General features: G+C 53.7%; 1 protein-coding gene across 2 annotated transcripts in view; it reads left to right on the plus strand.

Annotated features, from left to right (window-relative positions):
* Positions 1 to 1,048: 1,048 nt before the first annotated feature.
* The window catches only part of UGP2 (UDP-glucose pyrophosphorylase 2), a 38,398-nt gene continuing 23,679 nt past the window's right edge, over positions 1,049 to 15,767 (plus strand). The window contains exon 1 of one of the 2 annotated variants that reach the window (XM_078617066.1): positions 1,049 to 1,155. The gene's annotated coding sequence lies outside the window, so the exon portion shown is untranslated. The remainder of the gene's footprint in view (positions 1,156 to 15,767) is intronic. The other variant, XM_078617065.1, reaches the window with a different exon arrangement.

Consider the following 15,767-nt stretch of genomic DNA (forward strand, 5'->3'; position numbering starts at 1 on the left):
GTGCTGTTAGCGAGCAGGGATGTCTCCGCAGAGGTCACACAAAGGTCCCAGGTGCAGCCTTTGCCAGACTGTGAGGGCACACCAGGTGGTGTGACAGCACCACGCCCGACCGCCTTTGTCTCCCCCAGTGCTGTTGGTACGCACACCGCACCAGGTCTTCGTTTAGGGCTGAGTCGACCTAGGGGGGAGACCCAGCAGCGGTTCAGATGTTCGTCAGTGTTGTTGGTCAGTTAGCCGTGAATCGAACTCGGTCCGCAGGTTTTCATAGCGCGACGCGCCACCGCTCCGCACATTTTCTCACCTGGAATTAAAGATTACAAAACAAACTAAAACTCCACGTATTCTTTGTTCTTTCGGTAAAGTCACGTAGAAGGGAAATAATAAAATAATTAAGCTAAAACAATTAAATTCTCACGACGTTTCGATTGCAACACAAGCAACCATTATCAGGTGTGAAACCCACAGCAAGAAAATATAATCAAAATTAAAAACTCCAAGGTTGCATTTCATACTCCGGTGCGTTGCGTGCGCGTGTGAGCAGACTTTTATCGCAGTATTGGGGACAGGGGCAAAACTAAAAACAACTTTGGAGGGATGTGCGTCTTTCAATTATCCCGAGAATTCCGTAGGGCTGGGATAAACGTCTTCACTCAGCGTGCAACTGGGGTTGAGGTCTAGGGGCAAGGTTGAAAACCCCCACGCTTGTCTGCATTGATCGTGTTGACAGAGGCAACCGGGCTCGCACGTGCTCGGGGTGGGAAGGGGTGGGGTTCAGGGGGGGGGGGACAGACTTAGGGGAGGGGGATGAGGGGCGGAGTTTGGGGGTTGGGAGGGTTCGGGGGCGGGGTTTGAAGGGTAATGGGCGGGGTTTGGGTGAGGGGCGTGGTTAGAAAGATGAGGGGCGGGTTTTGGAGGGTAAGGGTCTTGATTTGGAGGGTGAGGGGCGGGGTTAGGCGCGTGAGGGGCGGGGTTGGGAGGGTGAGGGGCGGGGTTGGGAGGGTGAGGGGCATTGTGTTTGAGGGGCGGGGTAATATAATCTCTCGATGACGTCACTACCCTAGGTGACGTTGCGCGGCTACGGGAGGCCGAGGAGTTCAAAACGGCCGAGGCGGCGCGTTTCGTTTCACCTCCTCGCTGGCGCAGTGACTTCTGAAGGTAACCTCACGCGTTCACTCCACGGGGTAACCTCGCGCTCACCACACGGGGTAACCTCACGTTCACCATACGGGGTAACCTCGCGCGTTCAACACACGGGGTAACCTCACTCGTTCACTCCACGGGGTAACCTCACGCGTACACCCCAGTGCGGATGACAGCGTCATACCGGAGGTGGTCGTGCGTTGTGGTGTTGGTTGTGGTGGTGGTGAGTGGTGGTGGTTGTGATGATGGTGATGATGAGTGGTGTGGTGGTGGTGAGGGGTGGTGGTTGTGATGATGGTGATGATGAGTGGTGTGGTGGTTGTGATGATGGTGATGATGAGTGGTGTGGTGGTTGTGATGATGGTGATGATGAGTGGTGAGTGGTGGTGGTTGTGATGATGAGTGGTGTGGTAGTGGTGAGTGGTGGTTGTGATGATGATGATGATGAGTGGAGTGGTGGTGGTGGTGGTTGTGATGATGGTGATGATGAGTGGTGGTGGTGGTTGTGATGATGGTGATGATGAGTGGTGAGTGGTGGTGGTTGTGATGATGAGTGGTGTGGTGGTGGTGAGGGGTGGTGGTTGTGATGATGGTGATGATGAGTGGTGTGGTGGTGGTGAGTGGTGGTTGTGATGATGATGGTGATGATGAGTGATAATGAAGGTGATAGTGGAGGTGATGGTGGATGGTGATGAGTGGTGGTGGTGATAGTGGTGGTGGTGGTGGTTGTGATAATGGTGATGAGTGGTAGTGGTGGAGATAGTGGAGGTGATGATGGAGGTGATGGTGGATGGTGCTGCTGGTCACAGTGGAGGTGATGTTGACTCGTGGAGTTGCCAGTCGTGAGTGTTCGGCCGTATTTTGGTATCCAAAGTGGCTATTGTATGGCTAGTGATAGAGGTGGTAGTTGGTGGTTGAGTGATTATTGAAGGTGGTGACTAGTTGGTGACTGCTTAGCTTACGATATCGGACGAGATTGGGTGCAGTTCATGTGATTTCGTCATGGGAATTAGGTCGGGTTGCTGTGGTGGGGGGATGGGCTTTGGTTGCCATCGGAATGTGGAATTTCCACCTCTGGCTCAGGGCTGCCAACAGATTTGAGTGCCGGTCTCTGCGTGTTCCGGTGACACTTTAATGTTTTTCTAACTCCCGCTAAATGACGCTTTGTCGGGGCACAAGTCAAGGGCTTGGGGCGGTTTACTAAACACTAAAATGATAAACTATTTGTTTTATTTTAGCAGGTAAGGCCCCACTGAGCTACGTAGCTCCTTTTCAGAAAAGGCTCAACGAAGTGGCTTATAGCGTGGAAATTCATAGCGGCCAATTACTCTAAACACACGATGTTGCTTCTAAATGTGGAGGGGAGAAACCAGGCCGACCCGGAGAAAATCCACGCGACCACGGCGAGAGAGAGAGCGAGAGACATGCAAACTCCAAATATACATGCGATCGAACCCACGACCTCCTCCATACCAGGCGAGGGAGATGACATCTCACCACCGTGACCGACACGTCGCTGGTAGGGAGGATGACCGATGGTCATGAACGGTGATGGAGCGGCAGTCAAGGAGTTGGAACGCGTCCGAGAGGACATCAACCGTGGAGACGGAGCGATTCAAACCGGCACGCGTGGCGGGTCCTTTGATAGATTGTCACGTCGCACGATCGTGGGACGTGGCGACGACTTGGAGAAGCCTCCTCCATCCAGCAGTGGACTAACCACGGCTGATCATGATGATGATGGTGAGCGGTGGTGGGTGAGGAGCGGTAGTGTGGCGGTTAGCGCTCCGCTGCCCTACGAACCCGGTGACCCGAGTTCTATTTCCGCGCCCGGCCAACACCGGTGACGATTTTCTGAACCGGTCCTGGGCCTCCCCTAGGTCGACTCAGCCTCAATGAGTACCTGGTAAGGCGTGTAAACATCGCCACTGGGGAGACAAAGGTGGCAAGGCATGGTTGCTGGCCACCTACCCCCTCGTGTGCCGTGGCGGCCTTCATGGGTGCTCGCTAACAGCACTTGCCCCGACAGTCTGTTGGGGCAAGTGCTGTTGGCTATTGCGCAACGCACGCCTGGACTCGCGTGTTCAGAGATTTGTTTGAGACGTGAGGATTTGCGGTTTGAAGAAGTACCCCCAGGTTGACCCTCGCCTTATCTTGGGTTGTCTCCCAGAGTTCTGGGCTTGTTCAATAAAAAAACAATCAAATGAACGGAACCAAAGGTCACTGTCGGTTGCTTTTCATTCACGGTGGGACGCCAGGCCACTGTAATATCTCGCGTGCGCCCTTCGCGCATTTAAGTCGTCTGGTGCCACCCGCTCTCGAGCCTGTATTTAGAAAGCTGAGATTTGCATGCGGGCGAAGACGCGTCTGCGTGCGCTCGACGCGGTGCAGTGAAGTAAGGTCAAACAAACCCAGGGGGGCGGGGTGGGGGAGACCTTCATCCAAAAGTATCTTGGCGAAGGAGCAGCCCTTGGATGAGTCGATAACCGTTCCCTTCGTGTGAGTTGTGTGTCCAGCGGAAGCGGCCGCTGGCTCAGGTGAGCTCTGAATGTCGCCGTCGCCAGCCGCGATGTCGCTCGTTTAAGCGGCGGACGTCCTCGCCACGAGTTCAGTTCGAGGCCAAGTTTGCGGAGTCCCATCATCGCCGTCGTCGTCGTCATCATTGACACGTGCGTGCGTTTGTTCGAACTTCTTTCCCACCGTTCGTAGCCAACCGCGCTCATCGAATGGGGGACATCATCAATGTCGTCGTTATCTCCCCTCCCGGGGTTCGTAAATAAGCTCCTCCGAATCGATGAGTCTGGACCAGCTGTTGAGGAGTCGGCGTTGGGTTGGGCTTTTTCGCTGTTGTATTTTTTTTGGGATGTTCGATTATTTTTAGTTTACGCATTCAACAACCGTGTAGTTTGGAATGTGGCCGGTCGCTGCGATTGTTTCCGTTCGAGTAGAAAAGTGATGCGGGCGTTTTGCGTGTTTCGCGTGAAGCGGACGGGCTCGCTTTGAAGCGTTGCGCACACACGATCCAGATTACACAACTCAAAAGTTGCTCTGTACGGAGCCTGCTTGTGAGGGCACGCTCAGGACGCCGTACGGAAACGGCGGTCGTGCTTCTTTTGTAAGAGCGACAAAGAGGGGGCCATCGGTCGACGGGCAAGAGGGGGAAGGAGTTGGACGGTGGACTGGACAGGGAGCCGACAACGTGGACGGCTGGGGGAAGCGAGTTGCAAACCTTGGGGTCACCAGAGGAGAGTGAGCAGCCTCGCACCGAAACTTGAGCAGCGGAGGCTTCGATCGCTTCGGTTGTTCTGAATCCTGAGTTAAACCGCCCCCACCCCATTCCCCAACGCACTGGCGGCTGCGATGAATTTTTGCAAGCGAGTGTCACTCGCTTGCCATGCCATTGCGACAGACCGGTTCATTTAAGAGGCGTTGGGAGAACATTTCTTTTCAACCAACGCAGATCGCGCACGTCACGAAGGTGTGTTCCCGGAGGGCACGGTTCACTCGGCTCCTGGTCCTCGCAACTCCCCCCCCCGCCCAACTTTACGACTTTCCTTCCCTCCGTAAATGTTGCAAATCGCGTTGTTGCACACGCCTTGCGTGCCCTATAATCACGACGCACTTTCTGCGTGCCCTATAATCACGACGCACTTTCTGCGTGCCCTAAGATTGTGGGAGCGCATCGCTCGCTGCGAAACCCCCCGGCAAACACACGGTCGATTCCGCTCGCAGCTTCCGACATCGGTAACGAATATCCGAAACGTGTCCTGGGCCTCCCCTAGGTCAGCTCAGCCTCGAACGAGTAGCAAGTGTGGTGTGTAAAAATATCAGCATTGGGGAGACAAAGGCGGCCGGGCAGGGTGCTGGCCACCACACGTCCCTCGTGTGCCAAGCCAGACTTGACCTAACTATTTGTTGAAGGCTATACGGAGGATTTTTGTTTATTGCTAAACAGTAGCCATTTGGGGCTACTGTTTAGCAATAATGTGGTGTGTGCAGTGAGTAATGGCTTACTCGACCCTGACTTTGTAAACGTGGAGGAGTGGGAACTGGATGTGGCAGTTCACGGGGGGACTGGAGTTGAAATATGATCATTATCGTCGATCTCCAGTGAAGTATTAGATCAGAAATCGGAATCTTTATTTTATCCTGTTCGATTCCCACTCGCGACCGATAACGACGACCAGCGAATAACTCAACCGATCCTGGAACCCTCCCCGAGGTCGACTCGGCGTTAAGCGCCGTGGGGAGACAAAGGCAGTTGGGCCTGGTGCTGACCACACACCCCACACACCTTGCCGTCAGAATCAGAATCTTTATTTCGACTGGAGGAGGAATCTGATGAGGATGCCCAGTAGGAGCACAGGCTTCAACAAGTGTACAACAGTGAACAATGCAAAAAATCTATAAAATAAAGACTGGGTAAGCAAGTCACTTATTAAAGATATATATAAGTATAGTGGGTTCTAATCAGGCGCACACCAAGCCTTGGGAACAACACGTTTGTTCACGAACACAACCAACACTGCTCAACGTTCCAAGGTTAACTATGTACATTACGGGTTAACTACGTAAGGTGGTGGCCATTCCTAACTACCTAACCATTTGAACAGAATCACGATATGGTTGAACCAGAACAGCCGACACGCCGTAGGGTCGTCGTGTATGCGGAGACTGAAGAGCGAGGATCGAAGAAATTCTGCTTCATTCCCGCGTCGAACAGCCACGCTCCCTCTCAGGACACGCCCCCATCTCGATCCTTCCAGGAGGCGCTGGGTCCACATCACGTGGCCCGCTCACCCCCTCCTGGGGGCCCCCGTGCCCCCTCGTCCGGTCACGTGCTCTCGCGCGTTCACCCAAACTGTCATGTCCTGACCAGACCTCCGTGACAACCGGAATCTGCCCTCTCGTGAGCCTCTAGGTATAGTACACCCACTGGCGCCATAGCATGGCTCATTTATGTCATTACAAAAGTATAAAGGAAATTTCGATTTAAAGCTTTCGTGACTGCAGGGATTCATCTTCTTGCTTCTTTCGGTAAAGTCACGTAGAAGGAAAATAAAATAATAATAAAAAATATAATAAAATAATTCTCACGACGTTTTGGCCACAACGCAAGCAGCCGTCTTCAGGTGGAGAACAGGTCTGTCGAGAAGGCAGAGTCTGAATGGCACGCCCCAGGCTTGGAGCGACTATTTATGCTGGGGTGGAGGGGCGAAGAGCGTCTTGACAAAAGAATTTGCATATCAAGAGGAATTTAGCATATTTATGGGAAATGCAGATATGCGATTAGTACTACTTGTGAAATGCGTAGGAGGTTTGGCGAGGGGTTTAAAGTCATTATGCCCATGCATTATGCAAATTGCACAAGGACATACATTCCTGCGGCAAAACAACAGCAAAACCAGTCCTCGACCACGCCAAGACTGACGCACAGCCCCTCATTAAAATTGCTAATGCGGCGGCGTACGTGGGGCGGGAGGCACACGATGATGACGACGACGGTGACGACGACGATGACGACGACTATGACGATGACAACGATGATGACGACGATGCTGCTGGTTTAATTGGGCTGCCAGAATCCAGTCTACCCACCAGCCATCGTGAAAGAGACATTACACAAGGAGAGCCCAAGGGGGGGGGGGGGTCATTGGGAGTGCGATCTGCTGACTCGGTTTAACACGTGGCAGGAGGCTTTCGCGACCAATATCAATAATGGAGGTTTCTTTGGGGTTAGATTGCGTAAATATGAATTTGTTGTTGAATCGGGCACCACCCGACACGGCCAATTGGTGAGGTTTGTCAGTTTGACACGTTGTAGGCTTTCGCTACCAATATTATCCATGATAGAGGTTTTTTTGTTAGATCAGATCACGTAAATATGTGTCCACTGACCATCGGCTTGTCATCTGTGAGATGTGCCTGCCATTCTTCGACTCGGGTGGTGGGTGTACACCCAGGACCCCATTCAAATCCACAGTGGCCTGGTCTCAGCTAGCAGATGAAATTTGCAAGCGGGGATTTCATCATCGCTTACAGCTGGGGTTGGCATCGTTCCCCACTCCTCCTGATGCCGAGGGGAAATGGGCGAGGTTTAGGACTGTGGCTCATGCAGCTGCAATGGCTGCGTTGGGCACATGGTCCAGACCTCCCCAGAGACCCTGGCTGACAGAGGAGGTGTTCAGGCTGGCTGAAAAAAAGCGACAGGCCCACTCTCATCGGCTACAGCATCCTATGTCAGATAATGAGGAGGCTTACTGCAGCCTTCGCTCTGAGAGCCGTGAGGTGCTGCAATAATGGGTGGTGGCCGTGGGTTGCTGGGGAGATGGAATCTGCCTCAGTGGCCCACGATCACAAATCACTCTCTCACTCCATAAAAAAGTAACTTGCAGTGCCACATATCACCATCATTAGGGGAAAGGAAGGTAATCTGATCTCCGACCCCCAGGAACAGGTTTGCAGATTTTCTGAGCATTTATGTGAGGTTTTGAGGCAGGGTAAATCCCTCAGCCTGGAAAACATCATGAGGCAAAGTGGGTATGACCCTGCTGAGGCTGCGAGACCTCAAATTTTGGAAGTAGTAGTCACCCCCTGTGAGTGGCTGGCTGAGGTGCCATCTGCTGAGGAAGTACAGAAGGTGATCCGGAGTCTGAGACCAGGAAAAGCATTGGGCAGAGATGATCTCCCAAGCGAAATGCTGAGGGAGGGTGGCGTTTGTGCACAGACTGCCCTACATGCCATCATCACAACAGTCTGGACCACTGGGCGGGTTCTGCAGGATTGGAAGGATGCCCTGGTGGTCCCCCTCTTTAAGAAGGGGGACCGCACAGACTGTAACAACTACAGGGGCATATCACTCCTCAGTGTGCCGGGAAAGGTCCTCGCAAGGATTATTCAACATCGCCTTGCCAGGCATGCTGTGGAGAGGCTTCCGGAGCCCCAATGTGGTTTCAGGAAAGGGCGGTCCTGCATAGATGCCATATTTTCTGTCCATCTGCTACATCTCTGCTTTATTGGCCTGGTCAAGACCTATGATACCATCAGTAGGCCTGGGCTCTGGGTTGTTGTTCGTGCTTTCGGAGTCCCTGACTCTTTGCTCACAATCATTAATGACCTCCATGATGGTGAGCGGGCCCGGGTAAAACTACGTGGCCGGGAGTCGGAGCCATTCCCTGTTCACCTTGGGCTGCGACAGGGATGTCCTCTGGCTCCCACATTATTTAACATCTATTTTTACTACGTAGTTCGTGAAGCCTTCGATGGCTGTACCGGAGGAATTTCCATCTGGTACAGATACAATGGGAGGATGATCATTACCCGGGTCTGGTAAAAGGGATGGCTCCCAATTGGTCAATTATGTTAAGTATGCCGATGATCTGGTGATTGCTGCTCACTCAGAGGAGGAGTTGGAGGCACTGCTGCTGAACCTGGAGCATGCCACTAAGAGGTGGGGCCTTTCCATCAGCCCCACCAAAACTAAGCACCTACCTGAGTATTTTTGTACCATCTGACACTCCACCCCCACAACTCCCAATTGGTGATGAGGCAGTTGTGGAGAGAGTGCAGAGTTGTCCATATCTGGACAGTTTTCTCATGACTGGCTCCAGTTTGTTTTACAGCACTTCGAATCAGTCGAGTGGCATCTTTTCATCGGCTGCATAACGCTGTGTGGAAGCTACCTGCTCTGTCGCTCCACACGAAGCTTCAGGTCTTCTCGGCCATGGTCATGCCCTCCCTTCTCTACGCTTGCGAAACGTGGACCTCCCTAACGGAGCATCTTCGCCGGTTAGAAACATTTAGGCTGGCCTGCCTACGATCCATCCTGGCTGCATTGTGTGAGGAGCTCACAAATCCTTGAAAGATCCTGGGCAGTTGGAGGCAGTCGCCCTCCAGCAACAACAAAGGGCAGAGGAGCGACGCTCACAACAACAAGCGGAGCGCGGGGTGGCTTAAACACAGCAAATTGGCACAGTAGGGGGCAAAGGTGATCCATCTGCCAGTCGTCTCAGTCAGTCGACCTATGGCACCTGGGTCTGTCCCGTGACTTTCTTAATGTGCACATAGCCTGGCACTAGCGTCGTGGTGACATCACCGCCACTTAGCGGTGCATGGCGGTTGTTGTTGGGGAGCAGTAGTGCAACAGTTTGCTGCTCCATGAACCCGACCACCCACGTTCGATTCCTGCTCACGGCCAACACCGGTGACAATTTATCTGAACCGGTCCTGGGCCTCCCCTAGGTCGGCTCGACCTTAAATCAGTACCTGGTGCTGTGTGTCAAAAAAAACGTCGCCACTGGGGAGACAAAGGCGGTCGGGCGTGGTGCTGGCCACCCACTCCCTCGTGTGCCGTGGCGGCCTTCATAGGTGCTCGCTAACAGCACTTGCCCCGACAGTCTGTGAAGGCTATTCACGGGGGGAACCTTCGTCTTTGTAGATTTGAAGCTTTCGTGACTACAAGGATTCATACTCTTAGGTTTTGTCGGTAAAGTCACGTAGGTAAAAAATAAAATTAAAATTAATAAAAGTAATAATAGAAATAAAATAAATGTATTCTAAATCGCAGTGATTTATCATTTTATTTCTATTATTACTTTTATTAATTTATTTTTTACCTACGTGACTTTGCCGAAAAAACCTAAGAGTACACTTCGTCTTTGTCATCGAGTAGTGCAACAGTTTGCTGCTCCATGAACCCGACCACCCAAGTTCGATCTTAAATCAGTACCTGGTGCGGTGTGTCAAAAAAACGTCGTGGCGGCCTTCAAAGGTGCTCGCTAACAGCACTTGCCCCTACAGTCTGTGAAGGCTATTCACGGGGGGGAACCTTCGTCTTTGTCATCGAGTTGTCCGCGGCGACCCGGCGGCGTGGCCGAGTTGGCAGTTGTGTTCGGCGTTTGCCGTCGTGGCGTTTTGCCGCACAAGGGAGAAGCTTTGTTCGGGGTTCCTTACGGGGTGCAGGGGGGGGGGGGTGGCGGGGGGGGGTTTGATTGGCGGCTGGCCCGGGCTTCGTTAGTGAGGAATGCCCCCTGACCCTCGTGGTGTGGAGGGGGGGGGGCACTCCGGTTTCACCGCTCTCGCGTTTCCACGTCGCGCGTCTCTTGCGCTCTCGTTCGTATTGCTTGCCGCCTTCTCTCCGGCACCGAACGGGAGGGGGAGTCGGGGGTTCTGCCGTCGATTTAAAGGGCGGCCGAGCTCTGGCAAAAACAACGATGTGGGGGGACGCTGCTGATGCTGCTGATGCTGCTGATGCTGCTGATGCTGCTGATGCTGCTGATGCTGATGATGCTGATGATGATGATGCTGCTGCTGCTGCCACTGCTGATGATGATGATGATGCTGCTGCTGCCGCTGCTGCCGCTGCTGCTGCTGCTGATGCTGCTGCTGATGCCGCTGCTGCTGCTGCCGCTGCTGCTGCCGCTGCTGCTGCTGTTGCTGCTGCTGATGATGATGATGCTGCTGCCGCCGCCGGTGCTGCCGCTGCTGCTGCTGCTGCTGCTGCCGCCTCTCCATTGGCGACGCTGCGCAAGCAACACAAACTCCGTCGGTGTCACCGTGGCCATCAAAGAAGGATATGTGATAGGTGACATTTCGGGCTGTGGTGCTCCGTAGCAGATGCTCTTTTACGTGCTCTGATGAAGGACCATTGCCTGAAACGTCGCCTATTGTACGTAGTTGTATTTGTTTTATTGTTTTCAAGGCCACGAGCACACGGTGTTGTTGGCGAACGACGCATTGACCTTATTTTTTTAGTTCCGGAAGGCGACGTGCCGATGTGCCCGAAGCCGGCCACGCACGAGTGATTTCGATAATCCGCGTGTTCAAGTTCAAGTTCATTTATTAGGTATAGCCCTGTGAGCCATTCAGCTCTTGAATCGGGTGCAACCGCAACAAACAAAAAACAAAAACATGAACAAAAAACATCTTAAAGTGAATATGTGACTAAGTGCAAACAGAAAATCCAAGAAAAGGCAGCAAAATATTGCAGAAAAAACACCGCACACCAACGCTGTGTGCAAAAATCCCAGTGGGATGCAAGTCAAACAACAACAACAACCACAAGACAGCTTAGATTAAGGCCATCAGTCTAACTCTGTACTACAACAAACAAACATGGCTAAACCAATACACTTTTCGAAATCACCAAAATAAAGCCATGAAAGCAATGAAAAAGCAATCATAGGAACTGTGACAGAATTTTCACAATAAATGGCATAAACAACATGTACTACCAAAACCCTGCAGCCATAGCTGGCTGCATGAGTCACTCCACCTTTAAGATCAGCACACTAAATCAAAACACAGGTCATACTTTGTAGCGGTCATCCGGAGCGAAACATTTTATTTTAGGTCACTGAATAGCACTGGCAGCTAGGGGTGTACAACTCCTCTAGAGCAGTTTTGAGTGAAGATCTCATAGGTAGTGTCATCTTTACCCCCCCCCCCCCTGACGCGTGGATTTGGAAACATTAACAAAGTGGGGGGGGGGGCGGCGGGGAGAGAGTGGGGGGGGAACGTGCTCCCGAGCGACGACTTCAAAGGGCGCTTTAAAAAAAAAAAACCCCGTGGTGAAACACGACCGCTGCAATTTCCACCGGGGACCGAAACAGAATGAGGAACGGCCGCCGCTGCGGACGAGAGGGAAGGCCGAGGTCGGAGGCGCCGTACCGACCGCCGAGACGGAACCACGGGCCGCGTGACGCATGGCCGGGAGGGGGGGGGGGCGGTGACTCCTCGCGGTGTCACCAGCCGGGGAGACGGAGTGGCGAAATCGTCTGGTGCGCAAGGCGGGGGCGGTGGTGGCGACGGTTCAAGGCGGGGGGGGGGCGGTGGACGCACCGTCGGGGGTCGCGAGCCGCGAGTGAGCCACGTGGCTGCCTGGGAGTCTTGCAGCCTCTGGCGAAATATTTAAGTTGTCAGGGACCAGCTGAGCTTGCAAAAAGAATACGCAGCTTACCGCATTCTCCCGTTGATACGACTCTCCTCTCCCCTCCCTCCCCCGCCCCCTCTGCCCAACATATTTTTAAAGAAAAATCTGGGGTGGTGCGTCTTGGAATGCGGTAGCTCTGTGTGTGTGTGTGCGCGCGCGCGAGTTTGTCTTTATTTCTATGGGGGAGCTGCGGTGTCGCGGCTGACTTCCTGTGCTACGGAGCCGGCGTCCCCTCGGTCGACTCGGCCTCAAATGAGCACCTGGTGCGGTGTGTAAACATCGCCACCGGGGAGACAAAGGCGGTCGGGCGTGGTGCTGTCCACCCGCCCCCTCGTGTGCCGTGCCGGCCTTCATCGGTGCTCGCTAACAGCGCTTGCCCCACAAGTCTGTTGACGCTATGGTGGAATCTTTCTATGTCTATGTGGAAGCAGTCGTGCAGTGGTTAGCACCAGTCGTGGGCCTCCTCTATGTCGACTCGGCCTCAAATGAGTACCTGGTGCGATGTGTGAACGTATCACAACGATAGACCACCACTGATGTACAGCCGCAGACCTTTTGTCAATCCACTGCCGGATGAGGGCCTCTCCATCATTGCAGGCCGCTGTGGGGCTGATTGGACCAGTGTGGAGCGTCACGGTGGCTATGAGATGTTAACTACCTCGCCTGGTATACAGGAGGTCGTGAGTTCGATCCCGACCCTGATGCCTGCTGTATATTTGGAGTTTGCGTGTCTCTCTCTCTCTCATCATCACGGTGGCTATGAGATGTTAACTACCTCGCCTGGTATGCAGGAGGTCGTGAGTTCGATCCCGACCCTGACGCCTGCTGCTGTATATTTGGAGTTTGCGTGTTTCTCTCTCTCATCATCATCACGGTGGCTGGGAGATGTTAACTACCTCGCCTGGTATACAGGAGGTCGTGAGTTCGATCCCGACCCCGACGCCTGCTGCTGTATATTTGGAGTTTGCGTGTCTCTCTCATCATCACGGTGGCTATGAGATGTTAACTACCTCGCCTTGTGTACAGGAGGTCGTGAGTTAGATCCCGACCCTGACGCCTGCTGTATATTTGGAGGTTACGTGTTTTCACTCCCTTTCGTCGCGTGGATTTTTCTCCAGGTCCTCCCGTTTTTTCCCTCCACGGTCAGAATCAACGTCAGGTGCTTAGAGTGTTTTGGCTGCTCGACATTTCCACGTGATGATGATAAGCCACCTCGTTGGGCGATCGTTTGTGGCCCAGGTCGCTCGCTGAAAAAGATCGACACAGCTCGGTGGGCCTACACTGGTAAAATAAAAATGCGGTTTAATTGTTTTTTTTTAATTGTTTCTTTCGTGGATGTGGCTACGCGCGCGCCTGCGTTCCCAGTTCAGCGCGCTAACCGTTGCCCCACTGCTCCCACGATTGTACATCTCGTGCATGAATGGCGGGGGGGGGTGTTGCTCGGCCTTGCCGTTATCGCATTCCTCCTCGCCCGTAAGCCTGGCTTCTCTTGGCGCCGCGGTGATGAATTTTAAATGAAATGTCGCACGGGTCAGAGAACCGGGCCTGCAGCAGTGGTAGCAGCAGCAACAACAGCAGCAACAGAAGCAGCAGCAACAGCAGCATCAGTAGCAATAGCAGCAGCAATAGAAGCAGCAGCAACAGCAGCATCAGTAGCAGCAGCAGCAACAGCAATAGCAGCAGCATCGGTAGCAGCAGCAGCATCAGTAGCAGCAGCATCAGTAGCAGCAGCAGCAATAGCAGCAGCACCAGTAGCAGCAGCAGCAGCAACAACAGCAATAGTAGCAGATCAGTAGCAGTAGCAGCAACAACAGCAATAGCAGCATCAGTAGCAGCAGCATCAGTAGCAGCAGCAACAGCAGCAATAGCAGCAGCAGCATCAGTAGCAGCAGCATCAGTAGCAGCAGCATCAGTAGTAGCAGCAGCAGCAACAGCAGCAATAGCAGCAACAGCAGCAGCAGCACTGGGAGGAGACCTCATCACTCATCCCTGCCTCGTCCTTCTGAAGTATTGGAAAATGACGGCAGGAAACTCCTTGACGGGAACACACTTCTTTTATTAAATCTTGACTTGTAACAATACAACGCGTGGCCTCTCTTCTTCACAATGCGCTTCTCTTGACTCTGGATTCTGTGCTGCTGGCTCTCTGTGCCTCGTGTAGACTCCGCGCCTCGGCTACACTCCTCTCTCGCCTCGTGTAGACTCTGCGCCTCTGCTACACTCTCCACTCGCCTCGTGTAGACTTTGCATCTCTCTCTCTGGCTACACCGTATGCATACTCGGCTCGTGTAGACCTTCCTCTCTCTCTGGCTACACCGTATGCATACTCGGCTCGTGTAGACCGTTCTCTCTCGCTGGCTACACACTATACATTACTCAGCTCGTGTAGACCGTTCTCTCTCGCTGGCTACACACTATACATTACTCAGCTCGTGTAGACCGTTCTCTCTCGCTGGCTACACACTTATACCTTACTCTCCTCTACTCTCCATTACTCTCCATTACTCTCCTCTCCTCTCCATTACTCTCCATTACTCTCCTCTCCGGGCTCTATCTCTGCACCTTCGTTTTCATTCTTAGATGGTTCCACTTCTGCCCCTGCTCCTCTGTGCATCACCTTATATACCCCTTCTTCCCGGGAGACGGAGCGGATGCGGACCTCAACGTCGGCACCGCTCCTCAGTTACCCAATCCCCACGCGCTATCCCTACGATCCGGTTCCGCTCAGCGCGTGTTTCCACTCCCCGACCAATCACACCGCGCTGCTACCCGATCACTCCCTCTGGGCGCGTCACCGGCACACAGCCAATCAGCAGCACTACCCCCACCCGCGCACTGACGCCTGCTCCTCCCCGTCAGCGCGCGTCACCACACACACACCCGTACATACGCGCTGGCACACGACATATACACCCAGCGCGTATCACCACTACATCACCCCCTCCCACATAGCTCGCAGCCAGCCCGGCTGCTAACAACAACCAACCGCGACGATAAAACGACAACCAACAAAAAAAAAACCCCGTAACCCCCCGAGTGTGCCCCGTAACATAACACAACAACAACAACAACAACAAGAATAACTATGTACAGATTGACAATGAACCCGAAAAGTCAACAATAACACGATACGAGCAAATTCGAAACGAACGCGCCCCACGTCCCTGCGACTACACGCAGTGACGAGGCGCTCCAACTGCCCCGACTCCTCACGAGGCAGGTCATGCAAAGTAGCACGACCTGGCGCGAGTCCGTCTGGCTGGTCCATCGTATGGGGCGGGACACTGACGACCGTCCGGCGGTTCCGGCTGCTCCAGACGGCGCGGAACGGGCCTGAAAGGGCCGGCCCCGCCGCGGAGATCCGGCCGCCGGTGATCGGCAGCTGTCAGTTCCGAGACACCTGGGAGCAGATCAGGCGAAAATACGTGTGGATCAGGCAGAGACATTTCCCCCTCTGGGTCGCCGGTCACGTCACACGCCCGGCCATCACGACACAAGGGGAGGCCATATGGAGGCGAGAACGGTTTCAGTCGGGAGGGGTGAACGTACCAACGGCGCTTTCCCCACTTTATCTGAACGCACTGGGGCCGTGCAACGCGCACGACCTCCACGGATCCCCTCCACGGTCTCAACAATTTAGGCGACGTAGCCAAGGGTGCCTGAGGGCAATGCAGCCAGGCCCTGTCACCTGGTTTCC

This window comes from Lampetra planeri, chromosome 52 (genome assembly GCF_965212315.1).
Source record: "Lampetra planeri chromosome 52, kcLamPlan1.2.h2, whole genome shotgun sequence".
NCBI lineage: Eukaryota > Metazoa > Chordata > Hyperoartia > Petromyzontiformes > Petromyzontidae > Lampetra > Lampetra planeri.